The sequence below is a fragment of the Hibiscus syriacus genome, unplaced genomic scaffold, assembly GCF_006381635.1.
Source record: "Hibiscus syriacus cultivar Baekdansim isolate YM2019G1 unplaced genomic scaffold, ASM638163v2 tig00110258_pilon, whole genome shotgun sequence".
Lineage (NCBI taxonomy): Eukaryota > Viridiplantae > Streptophyta > Magnoliopsida > Malvales > Malvaceae > Hibiscus > Hibiscus syriacus.
The window spans coordinates 602,962-614,805 of NW_024062649.1; the positions used below are offsets into that span (position 1 = coordinate 602,962).

At 35.0% G+C, this 11,844-nt stretch overlaps 1 non-coding gene across 1 annotated transcript; it reads right to left on the minus strand.

The window, feature by feature from the left end:
• Positions 1-11,229: 11,229 nt before the first annotated feature.
• TRNAK-UUU lies at positions 11,230-11,302 on the minus strand. The gene has a single exon. It is a non-coding gene; the product is annotated as a tRNA-Lys (tRNA).
• Between the last annotated feature and the right edge of the window lie 542 nt (positions 11,303-11,844).

An 11,844-nucleotide genomic window follows, 5' to 3' on the forward strand; every position in this document is an offset into this window, starting at 1 on the left:
AGTTTACATGTTTTAATAAAAGTTTTAAATTTTCCATTATTTTTACAGTGGGTTGCTCCGGTTGTTACACCTCAGATCGGATCGGGTTATCCGTATCGGTATGAGGGGTTACATTCCAAGAAGAAATTACAACAGAGAGAAAATAAAGTCCTGAAATGGTGTTTTATGGCGACGATTCCTCTAATGTCAAATTCATCGACACATCCAGTCATTGCCCTCAACACCATCAACCATCTTGAGGTGACATCCACGACATCAAACAACTCTTGATCCCCTGATTCATCATGGCCTTGAACAACGAATTTGGAATAGGATTGAGGATGAATTTGGGATTTAGGGTTGATTGTAGGAATTATTGAGTTAGGTTAGAGTGGGTGGGCCTACATTCGGGTCAACTCAATTTATTATAAATAGTTGGATAGTACTTCTTCCCCTTAAATCTTCCATTCCTTTCTCTTCTCTTGTCTTTTCTTTCCTGAAAAACCATAACATCTTATAGCAAGATTTTAACAATCTTAGAATAGTAGAAGCCTCCACTTAATGGGTTGAAATCCTCCTTGTTTCGATGGGTAGAAAGCATATGAGACCAATCATTTTCATGTCATTTGATTAACCAAATGGTGTTATTCAGATGGGGCTAGCTGAGAATCAGTTTTATTGAAATCTCCATGGAATTTACACTACAAGTTATTTTCTTTACTTTGTATGTCCTCTCTAATGGTAACATGTGTTGTTCTTGTTACGAAATACGACTATCGGATAGAACAAAATCGCAACTGATAATTTGAGAAAATAAAAATGAAGATAAAAGAGACACAAAATTTACGTGGAAAACCCCTAAATAATATAGGGTAAAAACCACGGGCAACGGTAAAAGAATTTCACTATGAGAAAATAGAAATTACAACTTCTCTCGATCTACCAAAGAGAAAAGAATGATAATTCTCTCTTGATAAAAAGGAGAAAATAACTCTCAAGAAACTCTCTAAATTCTCTAGTATTGGAAGAAAGCTAGAATGCTTTAGGATGATTTTAAAGCTAAATGAGCTAGGGTATTTATAGTTGAAGCTTAAGGACTAATTTATAAATACCCTAAATTACAATGACTAAAAATAAGATTTTACCATTGTTAATTTTCAACATATAACCAACCCTTTTGACAATTGTTTTTTTCGGTGGAATTTTTTATATCACCTTTCGGTGATTTGCAAGACTTTTCAACAATCTCCCACTTGAAGATTTGATTGGAACAATCATATCTTCACACCATTCTTTCTACATTGTACCTTCATGTTGCTTACGTTTCTGTTAGGCCACAAGATGATCGACACCAGGTAAATTTTATCAACATTGATCGCTTTCGTTATGAAATCTGCTATGTTGTCTTTGGTATGGATCTTCTGCATATCTACCGTCCCTTCTTCCACATTTTCATGAATAAAATGGTACTGAACTCGTATGTGCTTTGTCCTTGAATGAAATGCTGGATTCTTTGCTAGATGCAAGGCGCTTTGACTGTCACAAAACATAAAGACATACTCTTGATTGTGCCCAAACTCCTCCAATATAATCTTCAACCAAATTTCTTCTTTACTGGCTTGTGTAGCTACTACATATTCTGCTTCTGTTGTTGACGTAGCCACAACTGACTGCAATTTTGAAACCCAACTTACAGCTCCACCAGCAACTTTGAACACATACCCTGTAATATATTTGCTTTTATCCAAATCCCCTGCATAGTCAGAATCTACATACCCATTGATTAATAAATTTGATCCTCTATAACATAAAACAACATTTGAGGTCCCTTTGATGTATCTCATGATCCTCTTTATTGTATTCCAATGCTCTTTGCCTGGATTCACCATGTACCGACTAACCACTCCCACTGCTTGTGCAATGTCTGGTCTTGTGCATATCATAGCGAACATTAAACTTCCTACTGCCGATGTATACGACACTCGAGACATCTCTATCCTCTCTTCTTCACTGCTAAGACTCATACTGGAGGATAATTTGAATTTAATAGGAAGAGGGGTTAAAATTGGCTTATAATCTTGCATGTTGAATCGTGATAAGATTTTCTTCAAGTAATTCTTTTGTGAAAGCCAAATATTCCTATTACTTCTGTCTCGGTGAATTTACATCCCTAGAATCTTTTTTGCTGATCCCAAGTCCTTCATTTCAAATTCCCTAGCCAGTTGTGCATTCAATTCTTCAATATGATCTTTGTTGGGTCCTGCAACCAATATTTCATCCACATACAACAACAATATAACAAAATCGTTATCACCATGCCTCTTGAAATAAGCACAAGGGTCTGTATTATGTCTGTTATATCCAAGGCACATAATGAAGGAATCAAATCACTTATACCAACACCTTGGTCCCTGCTTTAGATCGTACAGAGATGTGTTCAACCTGCAAACCAAGTTCTTCTTTTCTTTTTCTTCAAAACCTTCAGGCTGGAGGATATAAATCTCTTCTTCAAGATTTCCATAAAGAAAAGTTGTTTTAACATCTAGCTTCTCTAGATGTAAGTTCAATATAGCACACATTGCCAAAACTACTCGAACTGTTGTTAGTCGAACCAAAAGATAAAATATTTCATTGAAATCAATACCTTCTTTTTGAGCATATCCTTTGACCATCAGTCTTGCACGATACCTCTCCCCTTGATCGTCACCATTTCGCTTGATTTTGAAGACCCATTTGTTACCAATTGGATTCCTTCCTTGTGGTAGTGGCACAAGGTCCCATGTATTATTTTTATGAAGGGCTTCAATTTCTTCTTGCATCTCCATCATCCACTGTGAAGCATCTGAGTTATTTATTGCCTCCTGGTATGTTTATGGCTCACCGTCCTCTGTTAAAAGGCAGTATGTAATATTACCTTCTATAACATAATATCAGTGCCAATTGGGAAGTCTTCTCACACGATCTGATTGACGAGTTATCAGAGCTTTAGAACTCTCTGGTTCTTGTTCATCATGTGTTGGTTATGCTTCAGAAGAATCTCTTTGTTCAACCTCATTTTCCACATGTATCTGTGTAGTCTCTGACTTTTCAGCGCTATCATCATTTTTTTTTCTTTGTAGTTTATCTTCTACAAAGATAACATCTCTGCTGATGATCACTTTACGGGCAGTGGGATCCCACAAACGATACCCCTTTACTCCATCAACATACCCCAAAAATTTGCATTTCTTGGATTTTGGATTCAGCTTTAAAATTTCTTGGGAGTTGTACATCACGTACACAATACTTCTAAATATGTGGAGGTTTGAATAATCAGCTGGTTTACCAGCCCACATCTCCATTGGTGTCTTCAGCTCTATTGCAGTTGATGGAGCTCGATTCACCAAATAACAGGCGGTATTAACTGCTTCTGCCCAGAATGATTTTTCTAGTCCTGCATCCCTCAACATTGCTCTTGTACTTTCTAACAAGGTTTTGTTCATCCGGTCTGCCACTCCATTTTGTTGAAGAGTGTTCGCCACTGTGAACTGTCTTTTGATGCCTTATTTCCTGCAAAAGTCATCAAATTCTTTGCTTGTGTATTCTCCTCTATTATCTGTTCTGAAACACTTGATCTTATTTCCAAAATCAAGTTCCACTCGTGCTTTGAAGTTTTTAAAAGTTACAAACACATCTGACTTCTTCTTAATAGGGTACACCCAACATCTCCTGGAGTAGTCATCAATAAATGAGACAAAGTATTTTGCTCCACCTAGGGATGTAACTGGTACTTGCCATACGTCAGAATGAACCAATTCTAGAACACTTTTTCCTCTATAATTTGATGTGTTGAATTTCAACCGGTGCTGCTTACTTGTTATGCAATGCTCACACAAAGTAAGTGATACCTTTGTTAAGCCTGGAAGTAGCTTTTGCTCCACAAGGACTTTTATTCCTTGTTCTGACATGTGTCCAAGTTTCTGATGCCATAGAATTACAGAATCTGAACTACATGAGGCAACAGAGGCTTCTGCTTCTAGCATGTGTCCAAGTTTCTGATGCCATAGAATTACAGAATCTGAACTACATGAGGCAACAGAGGCTTCTGCTTCTAGCAAAAAGGACTTTTATTCCTTGTTCTGACATGTGTCCAAGTTTCTGATGCCATAGAATTACAGAATCTGAACTACATGAGGCAACAGAGGCTTCTGCTTCTAGCAAAGTCTCTCCCTTCAGCATGTACAAGTTTGCAACTATCTTTTCGCCTTTCAGCACCACAAGCGCTCCACAGAACACCTTCATGATTCCTTTCTGTGTTTCAATCTTGCTTGCATTATTATCCAACAGTCCATAGGATAATAAATTTTTCTTCAGGCCTTTCACGTGCCGCAGATCTCGAACAATTTTAATTGTTCCATCATACATCTTCAATTTGATGGTTCCCACGCCAACAATCTCTAAGGCATGATCATTGCAACTATACACTGATCCTCCTAAGACATGTTCATAATGATGGAACCATTCTCTTCTTGAGGTCATGTGATATGTTGCTCCCGAATCAATGAGCTATATATCTGTAAATCTTTTTCTGCCTTCTACAGTGGTTGACGCTTCACAACATAGAGCATCTCCATCATTTGAAGTGTTTGCAGTATTGCCTTGTGGATTGGAGTTTTTATTGAAACTCTAACAATTCTTCTTCAAGTGACCCTTCTTTCCATAGTTGTAGCACTTTAAATTATTCTTGCTTCTCGACTTTGATCTACCATGTTTGTGACTGTTGCTTTGACCACGTTATGTTGATCTCCCTCTCATCGTTGTCAACGCTTCTGCTTGTTGCAGATTTACTTGTCTGTCTTCCTTGTTCTTGCACCGATTTTCTTCTTGTAGAACAGCAGCTGCAACGTCATCGAAGACTAGACTGGTGACATTACTGTTTGTCAAATTGATGATGAGTTGATCATACGAATCTGGTAGACTTTGAAGTAGAAGTTCAACACATTCTTGTTCTCCTATTGTACATCTTAAGGATGTAAGCTGAGAAAATAAAGTGTTCAGTGTGTTTAAGTGCTCCGTCACTGAAGTAGATTATGGCATACTTTGAAGTAGAAATTTTTATTGTGCAACGATGTGGCCTCGTACAATTTGGTGAGATGATCTCATATCTCCTTAGCTGTCTTTTTCTCCTCGATGCTTGACAATACTTCATCTGCTAATGCTAGATGAAAGTTTGTCATAGCATTCCCGTCCATCTCGATCCATTTGTTGTCATCTGTGAAATCTATCGGCCTTTCACTGATAGCCGCTAGACACTCGTCTTTCCTCAGGATTGCCTTCATCTTCGATTTCCACAAATGAGAAATTTCTCCCATTGAACTTTTCAATATCAAATTTTGTTGTCATAGCTTCTATTACGGATAGCTCCCACTATTTCACTATCCTGAATAGTTCTCTGGAACCTTCAAAGAACGGGTAATACCTTCTTACTTTCTTATGTTGGAGGATCCACCTTTTGGTGGCAACCACAAAGACAATAAGTATATATTACACACTCTAATTTGGCTTTGATACCAATTGTTGCAGAAGACGGCTATCGGATATAACAAAATCGCAACTGATAATTTGAGAAAATAAAAATGAAGATAAAAGAGCACAAAATTTACGTGGAAAACCCCTAAATAATATAGAGTAAAAACCACAGGCAACGGTAGAAGAATTTCACTATGAGAAAATAGGAATTACAACTTCTCTCGATCTACCAAGGAGAAAACAATGATAATTCTCTCTTGATAAAAAGGAGAAAACAACTCTCAAGAAACTCTCTAAATTCTCTAAATGAGCTATAATGCTTTGGGATGATTTTGAAGCTAAATGAGTTAGGGTATTTATAGTTGAAGCTTAACGACTAATTTATAAATACCCTAAATTACAATGACTAAAAATGAGATTTTACCATTGTTAATTTTCAACATAAAACCAACCTTTTGACAATTGTTTTTTTTGGGTGGAATTTTTTATATCACCTTTCGGTGATTTGCAAGACTTTTCAACAGTTCTCGCTCTTTGAACCTCTACCTTTGCTTTGATTTCATTAAAAAGTGGCTTCTGGAATACTTGAGTCTGAGGCTTCCCTATGTACTGCTGGAGGTGTAAACAAATTCAAGGAGGCAACATTTTTCCAAGACTATCATGGCTTGCCTGAGTTTAGACAAGTGTGGTAAATTTTTGAATAAATACGTCGACTGTATTATTAATAAACTAAAACAAATGACAACGTGACCCACAAAAGTAGAAGACCACTCACATCCTTCCAAAAGCCAGAAAGCTAAAGAAACATAAGAGATGAAACCTTAGAAATATTAAATGAAAAAGAAAAACAGGGTCATCGACTCTGGAAACGAGATCAGTTGACACAAACTCCGGGAAAGAAGAGGAAGGCAGTAAGGAACGAAGACCGAAGGGAGAGGAGGGGTAGCCGTATGCAAAAATTTAAAGAATCTCCCCCCGAAAAATACAGATTTGGAAAGAGTTCAAGAAGGGTCACTTAATCGTCGGTCTTCATCTGCAATTGGAACAACTTTGGTCGGTGCTTCTTCACTCTAAAAATGATCATAAGCGTTGGAGAGGCCCTTCGCTGCCATTGCATGTGCAGCTTTTATTCTCATTTCGCCCGATGAAGTTGAATTTGCAATATTTTAACAACCGTAGAAGCTTTCAATTTGTACAACAAGATTTCAACAAGTGTTGAAGCCTCCGTTCGATCTCCGCCGTGAAACCTGAAGCACCTCCGGTAGTATACCCCAGAATCTATTGCTTGAAAGAAGTGTCCCTTCCCATCAAGCCCAAAGAATATTCTTTTTGTTAAATGTTGACTTGGAACGAGGATAAGAATGGAAAAAATGAACGGCAAAAGGATGGTGACAAAAAAAATTACTATTTAAATCCTATGTGGTAGGTTATAATATTAAAATAAACCATATAATCATACTGTTAATGAGATATTGAAAGTGGGATGAACAATTGTTTAGTTTGTAAACGTGTAATTTACCTAAATAATAATTTAATTATTAACATTATATATTTATAATAAATCAATTACTCAATCATTAACGCTTAACAATTGTTACAAAAAATTAACAAAAGATTAATGTGACACTTTAATTGACATTTTGGGCATCCATTGATCATGCTCAAATCTCACTATTTCTCTACCATCTATACTCTCTCTAGGCTTCTCTCACTTCTAATAAATCCATCTCCACTCTGGCGGTTCAATGGCTTATAGTGTATACACCTTTATATCAATCGGTTGGTGAATACAATACAATATATGTTAAAAAGGTATAATGCTAAAATTAACCTGTCAATGTTTACTAAAATATTCATTTTGTCTCATATTTCATTTTTTAGCATTTTGTCCTCCAACGTTTCATTTTAAGGCAAAAAAACCTCTACCATTTGATAGAATAATCAATGTCCCTTATTCTTTTTCTGGGACATTTTAGCCTTCAACATTTTAGTTTAGGTTAAAAATACTCCTATTTTGGAGCATTAATCATGTATTAACTAATGATTTTTATCTATAGAGGGAGTTTTTTATCCCAAAGTGAAATATGAGGGGGCTAAAATGCTCAAAAAAAATAATATGAGCCAAAATAACTATTTTGGTCAACGTTGGGTCCTACTTTTGGCATTATGCCTTTAAAAAAAAGCTCTCAACCACATGATATTAGAATATTAGAATGTTAATGAGATTAGTTAGTATTTATTATTCTGTTAGCACTTCAGTTTGTTGGTTAACAGGTTGTTAGTGGGCTATATAATCCTAGCAATGTAGTTGATTAAATCAAGAAGCTTTTGTAACCATTTCCTACAGTTTAATAAAAATTCTTAGTTTCCTTGTATTTGTTCTCTTCATAAAATACAAGTCATTGGTTCTCTTCAACCTTCAACTGCTGTCGTTCACTAGTTTCCGGTCACCGTGTCGGAGCTATGACATTCTATCATGGTATCATTCGCTGAAAGATCCTACTTGTGGTGTGAACTCTCGTTGCTGCTGGGCTCGATGTTCTTCCTCCTTCCATGTTGTGTGTGTTGACGAAGAATGCTATATGTGGGATTCAACCAAGTGACTCATAAATCAAGTTTCGGCCGTTTCTGATTTTTGATTGCAAGCATTTTATCTCTGGAAAATAGTTAGCCTTTGAGCAAATAATGAAAAATCGTTCAACTGTTCTTTGTTGCAAGGATTATCTGTTTGGTTCTGTGGAAATCTGTGTCGTAGTGACTCATTGATTGAAGAGCATATTAGTGATTGTTAGCTTCTTTGGTTCCGTGTTGTTTTGGTTTGGTTCATAGTTCTGCCTCCATACTGTTTGTTAGATTGCCTGTGAGAGTGCTCTTGTTTTAAGATGACGCATGGAGTTCAATTTACTCCCAGGCCTAATGGAAACTCAACTATTGTTGCTTCTAACTCTTATTCGATTCATCATCTTCCTAAAGTTAATAATGAGGATCTATCCTAATGGCTTGATTCATGTGCTTCTTGGTTTGTCTGGAGTTGGCAGAGTGTTCGATGAAGAGCTGCTCAAGGCTATGCGTGAATCTGGTTCAAGTATATCTGCTATATTTGCTATGTCAAATCCCACAATGAATGTTGAATGCACTTCCACTGCAGTTTTTAAGTATGCTGGAGAAAACATCGTCTTTGCCAGTGGAAGCCCTTTTGAAGATGTCAAGCTCGGTAAGCACAAAGTAGGTTATGTAAATCAAGCAAATAACATGTACCTGTTCCCAGGGATTGGCTTGAGAGCTTTGGTCTCTGGTGCTTCAACCCATTTCATGAAATGCAGAAAGTATAGGACAGTCATTGAGTGTGAAATGTTATTGCTGGTTATTTTGGATTGTACATCATCATGTTTTGTTGTTTCTATCTCAAAGTGTCATGGGACTTGAACGCTTCACATCCAAGTGTCTATGAAAAAATGTCACAAAACCTTGTATAAGAAGATGAAGAAGAAAGAAATGAAGGTGAATAAGAAGAACGAAAGAAAGCATCACACTTTCGATTCAAGTCGAACGAAAGGAAGCATCGGCACTTCCGACTCAAGTCGAACGGAATGAAGCATCGACACTTCCGATTCAAGTTGAACTGAAGGAAACATCGGCACTTCCAATTCAAGTCGAACGGAAGGAAGTATCGGCATTTCCGATTCAATTTGAACGGGAGGATGTATCACATTTTCATTTCAAGTGTTCATCTTTTCATCAAGAAGGTTGAAGAAGTCGGGTGAATATTAGAATATTAGAATGTTAATGAGATTAGTTAGTATTTGTTATTCTATTAACACTTCAGTTAGTTGGTTAGCAGGTTGTTAGTGGGATATATAAGCTTAGCAATGTAGTGGATTAAATCAAGAAGCTTTTGTAACAATTTCCTACGGTTTAGTAAAAATTCTTAGTTTCCTTGTATTTGTTAAGTTATTGGTTCTCTTCAACCTTCAACTGCTGCCATTCACTAGTTTTCGACCACCATGTCGGAGTTACGACATTCTAACACATGACATTAAAAGACTCAGGACTTTAAGGTATAATAATGATTCCTTAACAACTGATGTCGTTTAGTAACACTTTCAAAATGGGGAAAGGTTAAAGTATATAAATGGTCCTCCAACTATAGGGTGTTGTTTCATTGAGTCCCTTAATTATTAAAAGTTAAAAAATGGTCCCTATACTATAAGACATTACTTGATCTAGTCCTTTGACTATTAAAAGTTACAAAATGGACACCCAACTATTCATATGTTTCAAACTCGTCCTTTTTTGATAAAACAAATTGGTGATCTTCTAAGTTGGATGTTAACATGTTAATTGTGATATTATAAAATCTGATCTTAGAATCATTTGAGCTGTATTGATTCTATGTTTACATTATGACATCAATTCAGTGCTTGAAACAATATGCCACCGAACTCGTGCTTGAAAGAAACATCTGTACACCTAAATTTAAATTAAACTGGGTTGAAAAAGATTGTCTTTGACTCTATAATACTTGATCTCAAATTAGTCAATTAATAAAACTAGAAACCAGTAGTCACACAAAAAATAATAATATTTTTTTTCATACACCAAAATTTCTTTTTGATAAATTTTATAAACCGTACACCTAAATCCAAACTTGTTTTCATAAACAAAAATTTCTTTTGATAAGTTTAAATTTTATTTTAAAATTTTATTGATCTTTTTCAAATGATCAATCTTATTTAACAAAATAATAATAATAATATTGATGACGACTTCTACATTTGAAAAAAATTGTTTGATGTCATTTTCTTAAAAAGAATAGGGTAAACTATATGTTCAGTACGTAAACTATCCGTTTTGTTTCTTTTATTACCTAAACTTCCCATTTGTTTTAAAATCATACATAATGTTTATTTTTTTTATTTTAGTACTCTATCGTTACAAATTTAATGTAACTGCTGCCATTTTTATGGGTATATTGCATCATTCATCACTTAACTATCTTCTCACTCTTATTTTGGTCACTAAAGTTTAAAATTTTTCAATTTAACTACCCAACTTTCGAATTGCTCATGTTTTAATCACCCTAACTTGTTTTATTAATAATTTGTGTGACATTTTTTAATTATCTTATTAACATATAATTAAAATAAAAATAAATTTGAAAGTTAGAGTGATTAAATTAGAAGTAATTTGAAAGTTAGAGTGATTAAATTAAAAAAAAACTTTAGTTATCAAAATAAGAGTGAGAAGACAATTGAGTGGTGGATGATTAATTTACCCATAAAAAAGTACCATGTTGTAGCTGATATGCTAAGTTTTAAACGACAAGGTACTAAAATAAAGTAAAAAGTAAATGTTAGATATAATTTTAAAACAAATGAAAATTCATGTACTAAAACTGATAATTTAGCAACTAAACATATAGTTTACCCAAAAAATTGTCTACCACACGTTGTTATATATCATATTAGAATGTAGATAATGAGATTGCCTACGTATTCCTATCTTAGGAAGCTACGAAATTAGGTAATATTTTAGACTAAATTAGGTAGTACAAAGGTAAGATTGAAATTTTTAATAAGCTTCGAGAGCGATATGCTTTGTTCTTAGTGAATGTTGATATAAAAATTAGTTGATCCTATTCCCATATGTAATGGGGTAAGGGGAGGTAGGATAGTAGGTTACCCCCAACGCCAGGTTGAGAGCAGCTTCCGTGGGAGACTTCCGACAGTCAGAATTATGAATTGCCCAACGTGGGACTCGATCCCACAACTACAAGGTTAAAAGCCTTGCGCTCTACCAACTGAGCTGGACGGGCAATGATTAATAAACGTGTAAATGAATGATTAATGTTAAATTATTTCCATTTAATTATTATTAGTATTTTTTTTATAATATTGGCATGCAAATGATTAATAAACGATGATATCATATACAATTTATATATTCTTGCATCGAATAAACGTGAGAGTAGGATATGCATACAGCATTGATTGATTGCATGGCATAAGAAAAACGTAAATGCATGCGTCCAAAAGAAACAAGAATGTTAGGATTTGTTATTAATTAATGTTGATATATATAGATAAGTTAATATTAAGTGTTATGTTTAAATTATTGGCATTTAATTTTTTTAATAGAAATATTGGCATTTAATTAGTATTAGTTTAATCACAATAATTGTTGTAACTTTGGGGTAAAACACTACCGTTTTGGAATAATGTTCTTTTCGGCTAGTCATCGTATCTAGACAAGAAATTCAAGAAATTTGACAAGTTTCAAATTTACCGATTGACGGTCATATTTATTTACCTTTTCAGCTTACGACAATAATCATGGTCCTAAGTTCAATATCAATAT